The 17,649-nt window shown below is 46.7% G+C and overlaps 13 non-coding genes across 13 annotated transcripts; 3 read left to right on the top strand and 10 right to left on the bottom strand.

Annotated features, from left to right (window-relative positions):
* Nucleotides 1-3,102: 3,102 nt before the first annotated feature.
* On the bottom strand, nt 3,103-3,174 carry trnae-cuc (transfer RNA glutamic acid (anticodon CUC)). The gene has a single exon. It is a non-coding gene; the product is annotated as a tRNA-Glu (tRNA).
* A 1,856-nt stretch (nt 3,175-5,030) lies between these two features.
* trnae-cuc (transfer RNA glutamic acid (anticodon CUC)) lies at nt 5,031-5,102 on the bottom strand. Its single transcript has one exon. It is a non-coding gene; the product is annotated as a tRNA-Glu (tRNA).
* An 841-nt stretch (nt 5,103-5,943) lies between these two features.
* On the bottom strand, nt 5,944-6,015 carry trnae-cuc (transfer RNA glutamic acid (anticodon CUC)). The gene has a single exon. It is a non-coding gene; the product is annotated as a tRNA-Glu (tRNA).
* Nucleotides 6,016-6,209: 194 nt separating this feature from the next.
* trnar-acg (transfer RNA arginine (anticodon ACG)) lies at nt 6,210-6,282 on the top strand. The gene has a single exon. It is a non-coding gene; the product is annotated as a tRNA-Arg (tRNA).
* Nucleotides 6,283-7,888: 1,606 nt separating this feature from the next.
* Nucleotides 7,889-7,960, bottom strand: trnae-cuc (transfer RNA glutamic acid (anticodon CUC)). The gene has a single exon. It is a non-coding gene; the product is annotated as a tRNA-Glu (tRNA).
* Nucleotides 7,961-8,801: 841 nt separating this feature from the next.
* Nucleotides 8,802-8,873, bottom strand: trnae-cuc (transfer RNA glutamic acid (anticodon CUC)). Its single transcript has one exon. It is a non-coding gene; the product is annotated as a tRNA-Glu (tRNA).
* A 194-nt stretch (nt 8,874-9,067) lies between these two features.
* On the top strand, nt 9,068-9,140 carry trnar-acg (transfer RNA arginine (anticodon ACG)). Its single transcript has one exon. It is a non-coding gene; the product is annotated as a tRNA-Arg (tRNA).
* Nucleotides 9,141-10,746: 1,606 nt separating this feature from the next.
* trnae-cuc (transfer RNA glutamic acid (anticodon CUC)) lies at nt 10,747-10,818 on the bottom strand. Its single transcript has one exon. It is a non-coding gene; the product is annotated as a tRNA-Glu (tRNA).
* A 1,856-nt stretch (nt 10,819-12,674) lies between these two features.
* Nucleotides 12,675-12,746, bottom strand: trnae-cuc (transfer RNA glutamic acid (anticodon CUC)). The gene has a single exon. It is a non-coding gene; the product is annotated as a tRNA-Glu (tRNA).
* A 1,848-nt stretch (nt 12,747-14,594) lies between these two features.
* Nucleotides 14,595-14,666, bottom strand: trnae-cuc (transfer RNA glutamic acid (anticodon CUC)). The gene has a single exon. It is a non-coding gene; the product is annotated as a tRNA-Glu (tRNA).
* An 841-nt stretch (nt 14,667-15,507) lies between these two features.
* trnae-cuc (transfer RNA glutamic acid (anticodon CUC)) lies at nt 15,508-15,579 on the bottom strand. Its single transcript has one exon. It is a non-coding gene; the product is annotated as a tRNA-Glu (tRNA).
* A 194-nt stretch (nt 15,580-15,773) lies between these two features.
* Nucleotides 15,774-15,846, top strand: trnar-acg (transfer RNA arginine (anticodon ACG)). The gene has a single exon. It is a non-coding gene; the product is annotated as a tRNA-Arg (tRNA).
* A 1,606-nt stretch (nt 15,847-17,452) lies between these two features.
* Nucleotides 17,453-17,524, bottom strand: trnae-cuc (transfer RNA glutamic acid (anticodon CUC)). The gene has a single exon. It is a non-coding gene; the product is annotated as a tRNA-Glu (tRNA).
* Nucleotides 17,525-17,649: the final 125 nt, after the last annotated feature.

Genomic DNA, 17,649 nt, shown 5'->3' on the forward strand with positions numbered 1-17,649 from the left:
CCCAGTGTCCAGACTCCACCACTGCCCAGTGTCCAGGCTCCACCACTGCTCAGTGTCCAGGCTCCACCATTGTTCAGAGTCCGGGCTCCTTCAGCTGCACCAGTGCCCAGTGTAGCTGCACCACTGCCCAGTGTCCAGACTCCACCACTGCCCAGTGTCCAGGCTCCACCACTGCTCAGAGTCCGGGCTCCTTCAGCTGCACCAGTGCCCAGTGTAGCTGCACCACTGCCCAGTGTCCAGACTCCACCACTGCCCAGTGTCCAGGCTCCACCACTGCTCAGAGTCCGGGCTCCTTCAGCTGCACCAGTGCCCAGTGTAGCTGCACCACTGCCCAGTGTCCAGACTCCACCACTGCCCAGTGTCCAGGCTCCACCACTGCTCAGAGTCCGAGCTCCTTCAGCTGCACCAGTGCCCAGTGTAGCTGCACCACTGCCCAGTGTCCAGACTCCACCACTGCCCAGTGTCCAGGCTCCACCACTGCTCAGAGTCCGGGCTCCTTCAGCTGCACCAGTGCCCAGTGTAGCTGCATCACTGCTCAGTGTCCAGGCTCCACCACTGCCCAGTGTCCAGGCTCCACCACTGCTCAGAGTCCGGGCTCCTTCAGCTGCACCAGTGCCCAGTGTAGCTGCATCACTGCTCAGTGTCCAGGCTCCACCACTGCCCAGTGTCCAGGCTCCACCACTGCTCAGAGTCCGGGCTCCTTCAGCTGCACCAGTACCCAGTGTCCAGGATCCTTTAGATACACCAGTGCCCTCAGCAATGGTAAAATTTCCTTTTCTATACGAATTGTCACTCATTTAGTTATCTGCCATTAAGCAGTAAACTTACTTAACAGCATGTAAATACCTAACCAACAGTTATATATTTCCAGGCTGTTGACGAACACTGCATTCCTGGAATGGACCGGGTGGATGCGTTGGCAGAGTGTCTGGTGGAGCTGCGCACACAGACAAGCCTCACACTTACCAACCAACAAGTTGCGACCATTGTGGGTCTGTGGCAGAACCTGGACAAATTTGATAAAGACAGGGTGGTGTATGCTGCTCGTCATCAAGACAGGCTACTTACAGGACGTTTTAGGTCCCCAAAAAAGAAAGCTGTCTTCACTCCTGGTGTCGACAGCACAAAAAGGTGTGTTTTGGGTTCTAGCGGCTCTCCAGCACAGTGGCCTAATTGCTGTCGCCTTGTTGAAATGATTTTCATAAGGTTATGTAACATCCACCGAAGCCCCAAGAAACAGCGGACAGAATCTCTGTCTAGATGGGATCTCATTCTTCGTGATTACAGAAAAATTCGGCAGCTAATCCTGAGCAATGGAACGGTGATGAATGACACAACCCTTCAGCTAGTTGAGGTAAATCAGAGGACCCTTACGACATGGCACAATAACCGTTTAAAGGGTCAGGAGGTCTCCTTGCTGTTGCAAGGGCTGGACCTTCCAGAGGCACGTCCAGTGGCTTTGGATGTTTTGCCTCCAGCACGAGTACAGCCTGTTGTGCCTCCACAATATAGCCACCAGTTGCATACCTACCAGATGCCACCAGACACAGCTGGACAGGCAAAGACAAAGTTTAGAAAGATTGCGCCCTCAGCTACCTGTACATCTGCCACAGCAACTTCAATCTGGCCATCAGCCGTACACCCTCAGCGTTCAGCCACGTCCAGCCAGCTAAGGACAATTTGTCCCAGGCCGACAGCACCACACCCATTGGTTCCTGACACACCCACTGCCCCTGTTGTGTCTCAGATGTTTCTGGTGCCCTGCCCAGCCCCATTTTCCACCATTAACCCTGGAGCAATTTCCTCTGAGCCACCTGCAAATGACACAGCCACTCCAACCAAACGATCGTACAATCGCACTGTAAAAGCAAATTCGTGCAGAAAGTGTGGCCAATTTCGTACTCAAGAAACTGGCCATAGCCAGTACAAAGGCAAAATATATTGCCCTAATAAAGAAACAATTACGAAGGAGCAGTGGTTACAGATTATGAGAAGATAACTCATTTATTTATGTGTGATACATTCATTTTGTTCTCTTGGTTGGATCTGTTCTGTTTTTTATCTTCCAGCCATATTTAATGTTAAAGAGTTATACTGTGCACTTTTTTTTATCTTGTATTATTATTATTATTATTATTATTATTATTATAAACATGTGGGTATATATGTGAATACACTATAATACATATGGAAATATATATACATATTAAATAAAGTTAAACTATTATTATTATTATTATAGAAAGGTTTATGTGTAGAGGAAGCAGTATAAAGTAAAATACCAAAATGTGTAGATTTTGATGTATATATTTATATATTTTTTTGTACTTATTTTATATAGCGTGTGCACTTAAAATTCTTAATTTTATATTGAATTTAGTACTTTTCCTACATTTTTTTAAATATGTATATAGTTAATAAATATATTTCTCTTTGACTGGTGTGTTGTATTTATTTGTTTTATTGAATGTAATGACATTCAGTTTACAGTTAAATTCAGTGTCACGTGTAGCTTTGCAGTAAGTAATATGATACAATAAAGTGTGAATGCCGTAATAAGGAGGTTATTTTGTCCCTACTGCCACAGGAAATGATTGCCTTAATAAATGCACTTTGACTAATGATAATGATAATGAGAATAAAATAAAAATCAATCTTAGAAACGAAAGAATTATTAAATCAAAAACATTACTGTCAAAATCAATCTTAGAAACGAAACAATAATTAAATTCAAATACATTACTTTTAAAATCAAACTTGGACACGAAACAATCGATTTACGATTTTTAACAAATACACGCATAACTTTATGTGACAGCGTGGATTCGAACCTACGATTTCCTGAATTTCTCGCGCTTCTCTTCCTCCCTCTCCCCTCTTCCCCCCCTTCTTATACAGACAATTGTTCCCCAGCTTTAGCTCAGCTGGTAGAGCGGAGGACTGTAGGTTGGAGTGTTGGCCATCCTTAGGTCGCTGGTTCAACTCCGGCTCGAAGGAGGTGTTTTTTTCATGTTCCCACCAATGTTTTGGCTTGGAGCTGGCTTTCTCACAGCTGTCAGCAGAGCTTGAATTCGCAGTCCACAATTGGAAGGCAAAAGAGCTTTCCCTGACCGGGAATCGAACCCGGGCCGCGGCGGTGAGAGCGCCGAATCCTAACCACTAGACCACCAGGGAGGGATGGTGGGCTGGAGGGCTCGTGGGCTGCTGGCCTGGTGGGCTGGAGGGCTGGAGGGCTGGAGGGCTGGTAGTCTGTTCTCCTGATAACAAGGTGAGAATGAGCAGACATCAATGCTTGCCACCGTCACATCGAAAACCAACAAGTCTGTAACAATCGGGGGTCTTTACTTTTGGTGGGCCAGTGGCGCAATGGATAACGCATCTGACTACGGATCAGAAGATTCTAGGTTCGACTCCTGGCTGGCTCGCTCTGTGCTTGTTTTTCTCCGGCTTATTTTGTTGTTGTGTTTTTTTTCTCCAAAGTCCAAAAGAAAAGGCAACTCTCTAGGCATTCTTCTATTTTTTCCAAAAAAAGGCACATTCTGCACACCCATTCCGATGTCTAGGGGAGACACGGACATGCTTTGGTATTGCCATTCGTCTCACAAAATGCAGGCTGGTGGGCCAGTTGATTCTAGAATGAACAATTTCATCGCTACTCTGTAACCGCTTTACTACTTTGAAGGGTGCAATGCCATGTGGTTTTGATGTCACAGGCTTGCCATTTTGAAGCCTTATCACTAATTGCCACCTGGACATTGAGAATAATTTGTAATCTGCATTAAACTGAACGAGCGAATAATCAGCATATTAAAAATTGGTCTCACTTTCATTATTAACCTCACAACATGTCAGTTTTGTACCTTGACAGACCGACGATAGGCAGTTTTTCCTCTAGATAACGGTTGCCATGTGTGTTTTCAGATGCATGACACAAGTATTTTCACCTGGACAAGACCTTAATTACCAGTTCGAGGTATAAATTCAGCAATCACAGGATTCTGGCCAAAAAACTGAACCATGTGTGAGTCAACAAACATGTCCCTTGAATGCATGCAACACTATATATTTCAGTAAACCGTCCCTTCGGATGATTCTTGTATTGCCAAATTATTATCACATTGTTACAGTCACACACCAAAAGCAACAGGCCACTACAAAACCCTGCGCCCACACTGGCCACATTTATGGAAAGTGGCCCACAAGCTTGTGGCCAGTTAAAGCTGGCCAGTTCCCATATGGTCTAGCAGTTAGGATTCCTGGTTTTCTCGTACGCAGCCAGGGGTTGACTCCAGTTTTTCCTCTAGATAAAGGTTGCCGTGTGTGTTTTCAAATGGATGACACGAGTATTTTCACTTGGACAAGAGCTTAATTACCAGTTTGAGGAATCAATTCTGCAATCACAGGAATCTGCCCAAATACACTGAACCCCCGGGTTGAGTGAAAAAACAGATTCCCTGAATGCATACAACACTATATAATTCAGAAAACCGTCCTTTTGGATAATTCTTGTTTTGCCAAATTATTATCACATTGTTACAGTCACAGAACTAAAGCAACAGGCCACTACAAGGTCCTGCGCCCACGCTGACCACATGTATGGAAAGTGCGCCAGAAGCCCATGGCCAGTTTAAAGTGTCCAGATCCCATATGGTCTAGCGGTTAGGATTCCTGGTTTTCACCCAGGCGGCCCGGGTTCAACTCCCGGTATGGGAATGCATGCTCCTTTTTGCTTCCCTCCTCAAAAATCCAGCAAATCTTCCTGCACCAGAAGTGACTTTTTGGCCAGCAGTAGAGCTACAGAACCCTGATATGTCGAGGTTCTGACTAGCCCTTAGCCCCTTCGATAGCTCAGCTGGTAGAGCGGAGGACTGTAGGTTGGAGTGTTGGCCATCCTTAGGTCGCTGGTTCAACTCCGGCTCGAAGGAGGTGTTTTTTTCATGTTCCCACCAATGTTTTGGCTTGGAGCTGGCTTTCTCACAGCTGTCAGCAGAGCTTGAATTCGCAGTCCACAATTGGAAGGCAAAAGAGCTTTCCCTGACCGGGAATCGAACCCGGGCCGCGGCGGTGAGAGCGCCGAATCCTAACCACTAGACCACCAGGGAGGGATGGTGGGCTGGAGGGCTCGTGGGCTGCTGGCCTGGTGGGCTGGAGGGCTGGAGGGCTGGAGGGCTGGTAGTCTGTTCTCCTGATAACAAGGTGAGAATGAGCAGACATCAATGCTTGCCACCGTCACATCGAAAACCAACAACTCTGTAACAATCGGGGGTCTTTACTTTTGGTGGGCCAGTGGCGCAATGGATAACGCATCTGACTACGGATCAGAAGATTCTAGGTTCGACTCCTGGCTGGCTCGCTCTGTGCTTGTTTTTCTCCGGCTTATTTTGTTGTTGTGTTTTTTTTCTCCAAAGTCCAAAAGAAAAGGCAACTCTCTAGGCATTCTTCTATTTTTTCCAAAAAAAGGCACATTCTGCACACCCATTCCGATGTCTAGGGGAGACACGGACATGCTTTGGTATTGCCATTCGTCTCACAAAATGCATGCTGGTGGGCCAGTTGATTCTAGAATGAACAATTTCATCGCTACTCTGTAACCGCTTTACTACTTTGAAGGGTGCAATGCCATGTGGTTTTGATGTCACAGGCTTGCCATTTTGAAGCCTTATCACTAATTGCCACCTGGACATTGAGAATAATTTGTAATCTGCATTAAACTGAACGAGCGAATAATCAGCAATTTTGCAGATTAAAAATTGGTCTCACTTTCATTATTAACCTCACAACATGTCAGTTTTGTAAGGTTCAAGGTTCAAGGTCAAGGTTCAACTCCGGCTCGAAGGAGGTGTTTTTTTCATGTTCCCACCAATGTTTTGGCTTGGAGCTGGCTTTCTCACAGCTGTCAGCAGAGCTTGAATTCGCAGTCCACAATTGGAAGGCAAAAGAGCTTTCCCTGACCGGGAATCGAACCCGGGCCGCGGCGGTGAGAGCGCCGAATCCTAACCACTAGACCACCAGGGATGGATGGTGGGCTGGAGGGCTCGTGGGCTGGTGGGCAGGAGGGCTCGTGGGCTGGTGGGCTGGTGGGCTGGTGGGCTGGAGGGCTGGTAGTCTGTTCTCCTGATAACAAGGTGAGAATGAGCAGACATCAATGCTTGCCACCGTCACATCGAAAACCAACAAGTCTGTAACAATCGGGGGTCTTTACTAATGGTGGGCCAGTGGCGCAATGGATAACGCGTCTGACTACGGATCAGAAGATTCTAGGTTCGACTCCTGGCTGGCTCGCTCTGTGCTTGTTTTTCTCCGGCTTATTTTGTTGTTGTGTTTTTTTTTCTCCAAAGTCCAAAAGAAAAGGCAACTCTCTAGGCATTCTTCTATTTTTTCCAAAAAAAGGCACATTCTGCACACCCATTCCGATGTCTAGGGGAGACACGGACATGCTTTGGTATTGCCATTCATCTCACAAAATGCTGGCTGGTGGGCCAGTTGATTCTAGAATGAACAATTTCATCGCTACTCTGTAACCGCTTTACTACTTTGAAGGGTGCAATGCCATGTGGTTTTGATGTCACAGGCTTGCCATTTTGAAGCCTTATCACTAATTGCCACCTGGACATTGAGAATAATTTGTAATCTGCATTAAACTGAACGAGCGAATAATCAGCATATTAAAAATTGGTCTCACTTTCATTATTAACCTCACAACATGTCAGTTTTGTACCTTGACAGACCGACGATAGGCAGTTTTTCCTCTAGATAACGGTTGCCATGTGTGTTTTCAGATGCATGACACAAGTATTTTCACCTGGACAAGACCTTAATTACCAGTTCGAGGTATAAATTCAGCAATCACAGGATTCTGTCCAAAAAACTGAACCATGTGTGAGTCAACAAACATGTCCCTTGAATGCATGCAACACTATATATTTCAGTAAACCGTCCCTTCGGATGATTCTTGTATTGCCAAATTATTATCACATTGTTACAGTAACACACCAAAAGCAACAGGCCACTACAAAACCCTGCGCCCACACTGGCCACATTTATGGAAAGTGGCCCACAAGCTTGTGGCCAGTTAAAGCTGGCCAGTTCCCATATGGTCTAGCAGTTAGGATTCCTGGTTTTCTCGTACGCAGCCAGGGGTTGACTCCAGTTTTTCCTCTAGATAAAGGTTGCCGTGTGTGTTTTCAAATGGATGACACGAGTATTTTCACTTGGACAAGAGCTTAATTACCAGTTTGAGGAATCAATTCTGCAATCACAGGAATCTGCCCAAATACACTGAACCCCCGGGTTGAGTGAAAAAACAGATTCCCTGAATGCATACAACACTATATAATTCAGAAAACCGTCCTTTTGGATAATTCTTGTTTTGCCAAATTATTATCACATTGTTACAGTCACAGAACTAAAGCAACAGGCCACTACAAGGTCCTGCGCCCACGCTGACCACATGTATGGAAAGTGCGCCAGAAGCCCATGGCCAGTTTAAAGTGTCCAGATCCCATATGGTCTAGCGGTTAGGATTCCTGGTTTTCACCCAGGCGGCCCGGGTTCAACTCCCGGTATGGGAATGCATGCTCCTTTTTGCTTCCCTCCTCAAAAATCCAGCAAATCTTCCTGCACCAGAAGTGACTTTTTGGCCAGCAGTAGAGCTACAGAACCCTGATATGTCGAGGTTCTGACTAGCCCTTAGCCCCTTCGATAGCTCAGCTGGTAGAGCGGAGGACTGTAGGTTGGAGTGTTGGCCATCCTTAGGTCGCTGGTTCAACTCCGGCTCGAAGGAGGTGTTTTTTTCATGTTCCCACCAATGTTTTGGCTTGGAGCTGGCTTTCTCACAGCTGTCAGCAGAGCTTGAATTCGCAGTCCACAATTGGAAGGCAAAAGAGCTTTCCCTGACCGGGAATCGAACCCGGGCCGCGGCGGTGAGAGCGCCGAATCCTAACCACTAGACCACCAGGGAGGGATGGTGGGCTGGAGGGCTCGTGGGCTGCTGGCCTGGTGGGCTGGAGGGCTGGAGGGCTGGAGGGCTGGTAGTCTGTTCTCCTGATAACAAGGTGAGAATGAGCAGACATCAATGCTTGCCACCGTCACATCGAAAACCAACAACTCTGTAACAATCGGGGGTCTTTACTTTTGGTGGGCCAGTGGCGCAATGGATAACGCATCTGACTACGGATCAGAAGATTCTAGGTTCGACTCCTGGCTGGCTCGCTCTGTGCTTGTTTTTCTCCGGCTTATTTTGTTGTTGTGTTTTTTTTCTCCAAAGTCCAAAAGAAAAGGCAACTCTCTAGGCATTCTTCTATTTTTTCCAAAAAAAGGCACATTCTGCACACCCATTCCGATGTCTAGGGGAGACACGGACATGCTTTGGTATTGCCATTCGTCTCACAAAATGCATGCTGGTGGGCCAGTTGATTCTAGAATGAACAATTTCATCGCTACTCTGTAACCGCTTTACTACTTTGAAGGGTGCAATGCCATGTGGTTTTGATGTCACAGGCTTGCCATTTTGAAGCCTTATCACTAATTGCCACCTGGACATTGAGAATAATTTGTAATCTGCATTAAACTGAACGAGCGAATAATCAGCAATTTTGCAGATTAAAAATTGGTCTCACTTTCATTATTAACCTCACAACATGTCAGTTTTGTAAGGTTCAAGGTTCAAGGTCAAGGTTCAACTCCGGCTCGAAGGAGGTGTTTTTTTCATGTTCCCACCAATGTTTTGGCTTGGAGCTGGCTTTCTCACAGCTGTCAGCAGAGCTTGAATTCGCAGTCCACAATTGGAAGGCAAAAGAGCTTTCCCTGACCGGGAATCGAACCCGGGCCGCGGCGGTGAGAGCGCCGAATCCTAACCACTAGACCACCAGGGATGGATGGTGGGCTGGAGGGCTCGTGGGCTGGTGGGCAGGAGGGCTCGTGGGCTGGTGGGCTGGTGGGCTGGTGGGCTGGAGGGCTGGTAGTCTGTTCTCCTGATAACAAGGTGAGAATGAGCAGACATCAATGCTTGCCACCGTCACATCGAAAACCAACAAGTCTGTAACAATCGGGGGTCTTTACTAATGGTGGGCCAGTGGCGCAATGGATAACGCGTCTGACTACGGATCAGAAGATTCTAGGTTCGACTCCTGGCTGGCTCGCTCTGTGCTTGTTTTTCTCCGGCTTATTTTGTTGTTGTGTTTTTTTTTCTCCAAAGTCCAAAAGAAAAGGCAACTCTCTAGGCATTCTTCTATTTTTTCCAAAAAAAGGCACATTCTGCACACCCATTCCGATGTCTAGGGGAGACACGGACATGCTTTGGTATTGCCATTCATCTCACAAAATGCTGGCTGGTGGGCCAGTTGATTCTAGAATGAACAATTTCATCGCTACTCTGTAACCGCTTTACTACTTTGAAGGGTGCAATGCCATGTGGTTTTGATGTCACAGGCTTGCCATTTTGAAGCCTTATCACTAATTGCCACCTGGACATTGAGAATAATTTGTAATCTGCATTAAACTGAACGAGCGAATAATCAGCATATTAAAAATTGGTCTCACTTTCATTATTAACCTCACAACATGTCAGTTTTGTACCTTGACAGACCGACGATAGGCAGTTTTTCCTCTAGATAACGGTTGCCATGTGTGTTTTCAGATGCATGACACAAGTATTTTCACCTGGACAAGACCTTAATTACCAGTTCGAGGTATAAATTCAGCAATCACAGGATTCTGTCCAAAAAACTGAACCATGTGTGAGTCAACAAACATGTCCCTTGAATGCATGCAACACTATATATTTCAGTAAACCGTCCCTTCGGATGATTCTTGTATTGCCAAATTATTATCACATTGTTACAGTAACACACCAAAAGCAACAGGCCACTACAAAACCCTGCGCCCACACAGGCCACATTTATGGAAAGTGGCCCACAAGCTTGTGGCCAGTTAAAGCTGGCCAGTTCCCATATGGTCTAGCAGTTAGGATTCCTGGTTTTCTCGTACGCAGCCAGGGGTTGACTCCAGTTTTTCCTCTAGATAAAGGTTGCCGTGTGTGTTTTCAAATGGATGACACGAGTATTTTCACTTGGACAAGAGCTTAATTACCAGTTTGAGGAATCAATTCTGCAATCACAGGAATCTGCCCAAATACACTGAACCCCCGGGTTGAGTGAAAAAACAGATTCCCTGAATGCATACAACACTATATAATTCAGAAAACCGTCCTTTTGGATAATTCTTGTTTTGCCAAATTATTATCACATTGTTACAGTCACAGAACTAAAGCAACAGGCCACTACAAGGTCCTGCGCCCACGCTGACCACATGTATGGAAAGTGCGCCAGAAGCCCATGGCCAGTTTAAAGTGTCCAGATCCCATATGGTCTAGCGGTTAGGATTCCTGGTTTTCACCCAGGCGGCCCGGGTTCAACTCCCGGTATGGGAATGCATGCTCCTTTTTGCTTCCCTCCTCAAAAATCCAGCAAATCTTCCTGCACCAGAAGTGACTTTTTGGCCAGCAGTAGAGCTACAGAACCCTGATATGTCGAGGTTCTGACTAGCCCTTAGCCCCTTCGATAGCTCAGCTGGTAGAGCGGAGGACTGTAGGTTGGAGTGTTGGCCATCCTTAGGTCGCTGGTTCAACTCCGGCTCGAAGGAGGTGTTTTTTTCATGTTCCCACCAATGTTTTGGCTTGGAGCTGGCTTTCTCACAGCTGTCAGCAGAGCTTGAATTCGCAGTCCACAATTGGAAGGCAAAAGAGCTTTCCCTGACCGGGAATCGAACCCGGGCCGCGGCGGTGAGAGCGCCGAATCCTAACCACTAGACCACCAGGGAGGGATGGTGGGCTGGAGGGCTCGTGGGCTGCTGGCCTGGTGGGCTGGAGGGCTGGAGGGCTGGTAGTCTGTTCTCCTGATAACAAGGTGAGAATGAGCAGACATCAATGCTTGCCACCGTCACATCGAAAACCAACAAGTCTGTAACAATCGGGGGTCTTTACTTTTGGTGGGCCAGTGGCGCAATGGATAACGCATCTGACTACGGATCAGAAGATTCTAGGTTCGACTCCTGGCTGGCTCGCTCTGTGCTTGTTTTTCTCCGGCTTATTTTGTTGTTGTGTTTTTTTTCTCCAAAGTCCAAAAGAAAAGGCAACTCTCTAGGCATTCTTCTATTTTTTCCAAAAAAAGGCACATTCTGCACACCCATTCCGATGTCTAGGGGAGACACGGACATGCTTTGGTATTGCCATTCGTCTCACAAAATGCAGGCTGGTGGGCCAGTTGATTCTAGAATGAACAATTTCATCGCTACTCTGTAACCGCTTTACTACTTTGAAGGGTGCAATGCCATGTGGTTTTGATGTCACAGGCTTGCCATTTTGAAGCCTTATCACTAATTGCCACCTGGACATTGAGAATAATTTGTAATCTGCATTAAACTGAACGAGCGAATAATCAGCAATTTTGCAGATTAAAAATTGGTCTCACTTTCATTATTAACCTCACAACATGTCAGTTTTGTACCTTGACAGACCGACGATAGGCAGTTTTTCCTCTAGATAACGGTTGCCATGTGTGTTTTCAGATGCATGACACAAGTATTTTCACCTGGACAAGACCTTAATTACCAGTTCGAGGTATAAATTCAGCAATCACAGGATTCTGGCCAAAAAACTGAACCATGTGTGAGTCAACAAACATGTCCCTTGAATGCATGCAACACTATATATTTCAGTAAACCATCCCTTCGGATGATTCTTGTATTGCCAAATTATTATCACATTGTTACAGTCACACACCAAAAGCAACAGGCCACTACAAAACCCTGCGCCCACACTGGCCACATTTATGGAAAGTGGCCCACAAGCTTGTGGCCAGTTAAAGCTGGCCAGTTCCCATGTGGTCTAGCAGTTAGGATTCCTGGTTTTCTCGTACGCAGCCAGGGGTTGACTCCAGTTTTTCCTCTAGATAAAGGTTGCCGTGTGTGTTTTCAAATGGATGACACGAGTATTTTCACTTGGACAAGAGCTTAATTACCAGTTTGAGGAATCAATTCTGCAATCACAGGAATCTGCCCAAATACACTGAACCCCCGGGTTGAGTGAAAAAACAGATTCCCTGAATGCATACAACACTATATAATTCAGAAAACCGTCCTTTTGGATAATTCTTGTTTTGCCAAATTATTATCACATTGTTACAGTCACAGAACTAAAGCAACAGGCCACTACAAGGTCCTGCGCCCACGCTGACCACATGTATGGAAAGTGCGCCAGAAGCCCATGGCCAGTTTAAAGTGTCCAAATCCCATATGGTCTAGCGGTTAGGATTCCTGGTTTTCACCCAGGCGGCCCGGGTTCAACTCCCGGTATGGGAATGCATGCTCCTTTTTGCTTCCCTCCTCAAAAATCCAGCAAATCTTCCTGCACCAGAAGTGACTTTTTGGCCAGCAGTAGAGCTACAGAACCCTGATATGTCGAGGTTCTGACTAGCCCTTAGCCCCTTCGATAGCTCAGCTGGTAGAGCGGAGGACTGTAGGTTGGAGTGTTGGCCATCCTTAGGTCGCTGGTTCAACTCCGGCTCGAAGGAGGTGTTTTTTTCATGTTCCCACCAATGTTTTGGCTTGGAGCTGGCTTTCTCACAGCTGTCAGCAGAGCTTGAATTCGCAGTCCACAATTGGAAGGCAAAAGAGCTTTCCCTGACCGGGAATCGAACCCGGGCCGCGGCGGTGAGAGCGCCGAATCCTAACCACTAGACCACCAGGGAGGGATGGTGGGCTGGAGGGCTCGTGGGCTGCTGGGCTGGTGGGCTGGAGGGCTGGAGGGCTGGTAGTCTGTTCTCCTGATAACAAGGTGAGAATGAGCAGACATCAATGCTTGCCACCGTCACATCGAAAACCAACAAGTCTGTAACAATCGGGGGTCTTTACTTTTGGTGGGCCAGTGGTGCAATGGATAACGCGTCTGACTACGGATCAGAAGATTCTAGGTTCGACTCCTGGCTGGCTCGCTCTGTGCTTGTTTTTCTCCGGCTTATTTTGTTGTTGTGTTTTTTTTCTCCAAAGTCCAAAAGAAAAGGCAACTCTCTAGGCATTCTTCTATTTTTTCCAAAAAAAGGCACATTCTGCACACCCATTCCGATGTCTAGGGGAGACACGGACATGCTTTGGTATTGCCATTCGTTTCACAAAATGCAGGCTGGTGGGCCAGTTGATTCTAGAATGAACAATTTCATCGCTACTCTGTAACCGCTTTACTACTTTGAAGGGTGCAATGCCATGTGGTTTTGATGTCACAGGCTTGCCATTTTGAAGCCTTATCACTAATTGCCACCTGGACATTGAGAATAATTTGTAATCTGCATTAAACTGAACGAGCGAATAATCAGCATATTAAAAATTGGTCTCACTTTCATTATTAACCTCACAACATGTCAGTTTTGTACCATGACAGACCGACGATAGGCAGTTTTTCCTCTAGATAACGGTTGCCATGTGTGTTTTCAGATGCATGACACAAGTATTTTCACCTGGACAAGACCTTAATTACCAGTTCGAGGTATAAATTCAGCAATCACAGGATTCTGGCCAAAAAACTGAACCATGTGTGAGTCAACAAACATGTCCCTTGAATGCATGCAACACTATATATTTCAGTAAACCGTCCCTTCGGATGATTCTTGTATTGCCAAATTATTATCACATTGTTACAGTCACACACCAAAAGCAACAGGCCACTACAAAACCCTGCGCCCACACTGGCCACATTTATGGAAAGTGGCCCACAAGCTTGTGGCCAGTTAAAGCTGGCCAGTTCCCATATGGTCTAGCAGTTAGGATTCCTGGTTTTCTTGTACGCAGCCAGGGGTTGACTCCAGTTTTTCCTCTAGATAAAGGTTGCCGTGTGTGTTTTCAAATGGATGACACGAGTATTTTCACTTGGACAAGAGCTTAATTACCAGTTTGAGGAATCAATTCTGCAATCACAGGAATCTGCCCAAATACACTGAACCCCCGGGGTGAGTGAAAAAACAGATTCCCTGAATGCATACAACACTATATAATTCAGAAAACCGTCCTTTTGCATAATTCTTGTTTTGCCAAATTATTATCACATTGTTACAGTCACAGAACTAAAGCAACAGGCCACTACAAGGTCCTGCGCCCACGCTGACCACATGTATGGAAAGTGCGCCAGAAGCCCATGGCCAGTTTAAAGTGTCCAGATCCCATATGGTCTAGCGGTTAGGATTCCTGGTTTTCACCCAGGCGGCCCGGGTTCAACTCCCGGTATGGGAATGCATGCTCCTTTTTGCTTCCCTCCTCAAAAATCCAGCAAATCTTCCTGCACCAGAAGTGACTTTTTGGCCAGCAGTAGAGCTACAGAACCCTGATATGTCGAGGTTCTGACTAGCCCTTAGCCCCTTCGATAGCTCAGCTGGTAGAGCGGAGGACTGTAGGTTGGAGTGTTGGCCATCCTTAGGTCGCTGGTTCAACTCCGGCTCGAAGGAGGTGTTTTTTTCATGTTCCCACCAATGTTTTGGCTTGGAGCTGGCTTTCTCACAGCTGTCAGCAGAGCTTGAATTCGCAGTCCACAATTGGAAGGCAAAAGAGCTTTCCCTGACCGGGAATCGAACCCGGGCCGCGGCGGTGAGAGCGCCGAATCCTAACCACTAGACCACCAGGGAGGGATGGTGGGCTGGAGGGCTCGTGGGCTGCTGGCCTGGTGGGCTGGAGGGCTGGAGGGCTGGAGGGCTGGTAGTCTGTTCTCCTGATAACAAGGTGAGAATGAGCAGACATCAATGCTTGCCACCGTCACATCGAAAACCAACAACTCTGTAACAATCGGGGGTCTTTACTTTTGGTGGGCCAGTGGCGCAATGGATAACGCATCTGACTACGGATCAGAAGATTCTAGGTTCGACTCCTGGCTGGCTCGCTCTGTGCTTGTTTTTCTCCGGCTTATTTTGTTGTTGTGTTTTTTTTCTCCAAAGTCCAAAAGAAAAGGCAACTCTCTAGGCATTCTTCTATTTTTTCCAAAAAAAGGCACATTCTGCACACCCATTCCGATGTCTAGGGGAGACACGGACATGCTTTGGTATTGCCATTCGTCTCACAAAATGCATGCTGGTGGGCCAGTTGATTCTAGAATGAACAATTTCATCGCTACTCTGTAACCGCTTTACTACTTTGAAGGGTGCAATGCCATGTGGTTTTGATGTCACAGGCTTGCCATTTTGAAGCCTTATCACTAATTGCCACCTGGACATTGAGAATAATTTGTAATCTGCATTAAACTGAACGAGCGAATAATCAGCAATTTTGCAGATTAAAAATTGGTCTCACTTTCATTATTAACCTCACAACATGTCAGTTTTGTAAGGTTCAAGGTTCAAGGTCAAGGTTCAACTCCGGCTCGAAGGAGGTGTTTTTTTCATGTTCCCACCAATGTTTTGGCTTGGAGCTGGCTTTCTCACAGCTGTCAGCAGAGCTTGAATTCGCAGTCCACAATTGGAAGGCAAAAGAGCTTTCCCTGACCGGGAATCGAACCCGGGCCGCGGCGGTGAGAGCGCCGAATCCTAACCACTAGACCACCAGGGATGGATGGTGGGCTGGAGGGCTCGTGGGCTGGTGGGCAGGAGGGCTCGTGGGCTGGTGGGCTGGTGGGCTGGTGGGCTGGAGGGCTGGTAGTCTGTTCTCCTGATAACAAGGTGAGAATGAGCAGACATCAATGCTTGCCACCGTCACATCGAAAACCAACAAGTCTGTAACAATCGGGGGTCTTTACTAATGGTGGGCCAGTGGCGCAATGGATAACGCGTCTGACTACGGATCAGAAGATTCTAGGTTCGACTCCTGGCTGGCTCGCTCTGTGCTTGTTTTTCTCCGGCTTATTTTGTTGTTGTGTTTTTTTTTCTCCAAAGTCCAAAAGAAAAGGCAACTCTCTAGGCATTCTTCTATTTTTTCCAAAAAAAGGCACATTCTGCACACCCATTCCGATGTCTAGGGGAGACACGGACATGCTTTGGTATTGCCATTCATCTCACAAAATGCTGGCTGGTGGGCCAGTTGATTCTAGAATGAACAATTTCATCGCTACTCTGTAACCGCTTTACTACTTTGAAGGGTGCAATGCCATGTGGTTTTGATGTCACAGGCTTGCCATTTTGAAGCCTTATCACTAATTGCCACCTGGACATTGAGAATAATTTGTAATCTGCATTAAACTGAACGAGCGAATAATCAGCATATTAAAAATTGGTCTCACTTTCATTATTAACCTCACAACATGTCAGTTTTGTACCTTGACAGACCGACGATAGGCAGTTTTTCCTCTAGATAACGGTTGCCATGTGTGTTTTCAGATGCATGACACAAGTATTTTCACCTGGACAAGACCTTAATTACCAGTTCGAGGTATAAATTCAGCAATCACAGGATTCTGGCCAAAAAACTGAACCATGTGTGAGTCAACAAACATGTCCCTTGAATGCATGCAACACTATATATTTCAGTAAACCGTCCCTTCGGATGATTCTTGTATTGCCAAATTATTATCACATTGTTACAGTCACACACCAAAAGCAACAGGCCACTACAAAACCCTGCGCCCACACAGGCCACATTTATGGAAAGTGGCCCACAAGCTTGTGGCCAGTTAAAGCTGGCCAGTTCCCATATGGTCTAGCAGTTAGGATTCCTGGTTTTCTCGTACGCAGCCAGGGGTTGACTCCAGTTTTTCCTCTAGATAAAGGTTGCCGTGTGTGTTTTCAAATGGATGACACGAGTATTTTCACTTGGACAAGAGCTTAATTACCAGTTTGAGGAATCAATTCTGCAATCACAGGAATCTGCCCAAATACACTGAACCCCCGGGTTGAGTGAAAAAACAGATTCCCTGAATGCATACAACACTATATAATTCAGAAAACCGTCCTTTTGGATAATTCTTGTTTTGCCAAATTATTATCACATTGTTACAGTCACAGAACTAAAGCAACAGGCCACTACAAGGTCCTGCGCCCACGCTGACCACATGTATGGAAAGTGCGCCAGAAGCCCATGGCCAGTTTAAAGTGTCCAGATCCCATATGGTCTAGCGGTTAGGATTCCTGGTTTTCACCCAGGCGGCCCGGGTTCAACTCCCGGTATGGGAATGCATGCTCCTTTTTGCTTCCCTCCTCAAAAATCCAGCAAATCTTCCTGCACCAGAAGTGACTTTTTGGCCAGCAGTAGAGCTACAGAACCCTGATATGTCGAGGTTCTGACTAGCCCTTAGCCCCTTCGATAGCTCAGCTGGTAGAGCGGAGGACTGTAGGTTGGAGTGTTGGCCATCCTTAGGTCGCTGGTTCAACTCCGGCTCGAAGGAGGTGTTTTTTTCATGTTCCCACCAATGTTTTGGCTTGGAGCTGGCTTTCTCACAGCTGTCAGCAGAGCTTGAATTCGCAGTCCACAATTGGAAGGCAAAAGAGCTTTCCCTGACCGGGAATCGAACCCGGGCCGCGGCGGTGAGAGCGCCGAATCCTAACCACTAGACCACCAGGGAGGGATGGTGGGCTGGAGGGCTCGTGGGCTGCTGGCCTGGTGGGCTGGAGGGCTGGAGGGCTGGAGGGCTGGTAGTCTGTTCTCCTGATAACAAGGTGAGAATGAGCAGACATCAATGCTTGCCAC

This window comes from Carassius gibelio, chromosome A11, assembly GCF_023724105.1.
Source record: "Carassius gibelio isolate Cgi1373 ecotype wild population from Czech Republic chromosome A11, carGib1.2-hapl.c, whole genome shotgun sequence".
NCBI classification, from domain to species: domain Eukaryota; kingdom Metazoa; phylum Chordata; class Actinopteri; order Cypriniformes; family Cyprinidae; genus Carassius; species Carassius gibelio.